Source organism: Triticum aestivum, chromosome 3D (genome assembly GCF_018294505.1).
Source record: "Triticum aestivum cultivar Chinese Spring chromosome 3D, IWGSC CS RefSeq v2.1, whole genome shotgun sequence".
NCBI lineage: Eukaryota > Viridiplantae > Streptophyta > Magnoliopsida > Poales > Poaceae > Triticum > Triticum aestivum.
The window spans coordinates 579,286,664-579,288,939 of NC_057802.1; positions in this window are offsets into that span (position 1 = coordinate 579,286,664).

A 2,276-nucleotide genomic window follows, 5' to 3' on the forward strand; every position below is an offset into this window, starting at 1 on the left:
GGCGAAGGAGGCACATTGAGGCGGAGGCATAGGCTGTAACGACGGCAAGGTCCGGGTCATGGTCGGCTCGGAGCGCGGCGGTTTGACAAAGGAGCACCGCGGAGGACGGGGACCCGGCGGCTTAAGACCGCAGCCACGCACGACAGAGGCGGAGAGCAAGGCCGGCGGGTTACGGTCTAGAGGACGGCGATGACTCGGAAGCCACTGAGGCACACGCGAGGAGGCGGAAACGGGCGCTTCGAAACAAGGCCGCTGGGGTCAGAGGAATTCGGGTCGTGACCTGCTCTGTTTCCGGATCATAATTGCTTTGACCAAATTTTCCTTTAACCCGATGTTCTTCGACGCAGATTGAATCTTTGCTTAACGCCGATACACATTAGATCAAAAAATCTCAGAACTCTTCCATGGCTATTGACAGTAATACTTCTTGCCGCGGTTGCAGGCGGTTTAATGATTCCTTTTGTCATGACGCGGAGACAGCAGCAAAACACGGCAACTTGATGGATTATATAGGCGGTGGCGGCAGCTCAACGGCAAACCCTAACTTCTTAGATGATACTCTTTCCAATGCTGGCTCTTCTTTTCCCGGTTAATCGCGAGCTTCTAGATCCCTGAGAGAATTCCCTCCAAGAACTCAACACCACCGTGCGCGAGCCCCACGGTGGGCGCCAACTATCTTGGAATTGTCACGGCAGATGTCCTAGTGTGAGGACTTAGTCGTGAGGCCAACGCATCTATGTGGTAGCTTGAGAGGGGTTGATCGAAATCGAGATACGCAACACAAGACAAGGGTTTAGACAGCTTCGGGCCCCGGGAAACATCATCCGGTAACAACCCTACATGCTGTTTGTGGCTAGGTCTCATTATCACCTCGAGGGAGTCGCCGTAACTCCGGCTCTCATAGTTGTGTCTAGCCTTAACGATTATTCAACCTCTCCCTCTTGGGGTGCCCTGCCCCTCCTTATATAAGTTGAAGGGGCGGGTTACATGTAGAGTCCAACTCGGATTAAGACTTAATCTATTCTAACTTCTCATCACGGGCTTCTCTCCATGGGCTTCTTAACGTCTTGGGCTTCTTACAATCCGGCTTACAATCTGGCTTACGGTCTGGCTTACGATCTGGCTTACAATCTGACTTACCATCTGGCTTACCATATGGCTTACTGTCTGGCTTAACATCTGCCGGCTTAACCATGTTAAACATCTGTCGGCTTACCAATGAAATACCAAGTCCCAGCCGGGTCATATCTCTGGCCGGGTCATACCGCGGGGTATATCCCCGACACCTGGTGATGATCGTAGTTTGAGGAGTTCATGTATTCGCCGTGTGTTAATGCTTTGTTCCGGTTCTCTATTAAAAGGAGGCCTTAATTTCCCTTAGTTTCCAATATGGACCCCGCTGCCACGGGAGGGTAGGACAAAAGATGGCATGCAAGTTCTTTCCATAAGCACGTATGAGTATTTACGGAATACATGCCTACATTATTTATGAACTGGAGCTAGTGCCGTATCGCCTAGGTTATGACTGTCACATGATGAATATCATCCAACAAATTACCGATCCAATGCCTATGAATTTATCCTATATTGTTTTTGCTAAGTTACTACTGCACTTGCTACAAAATTACTGCTATCACTGTTACCATCACCGTTGCTGCTGCTACTATTATCAAAACTATCAAACTACTTTGCTATTGATCACTTTGCTGCAGATAATTAATCTCCAGTGTGGTTGAATTGACAACTGAGCTGCTAATACCTTCAAATATTCTTTGGCTCCCCTTATGTCGAATCTATAAATTTGGGTTGAATACTCTACCCTCGAAAACTGTGTGATCCCCTATACTTGTGGGTTATCAGAGCGGTATAGGGGAGCGGGGCCACCATCGAGCTTCAGTGCTTACCAACTAATGAGGAGTGTTTGATGTTCCAAAATAGCGACTCATCGATTAATAACCACCCAACGCACCCAAGGGGCGTCTAGCTGGTTGTGAAGATGATGTAGAAGCTTTGTGAGGAAGCACTCGTCTGGCTGCCAAGACACACACTATTACAAAAATGGGCATTATTAGTGGGCCCCGTAAGCAGTTTTGTCACCATGTTACAAAGCCGCCTATAATACACACATCGGAGGCGTTTTCGAAATAGGAACTTCCTGTAATAAAGTGTGAGGCCGGTTACATTTTAAGAAACCGGCTGTAGTGGGTAAACTTTGGAGGCGGTTATAGACCTAGACTGGCTGTAGTAGTTCGACAAACATATGTACATACGCCCCC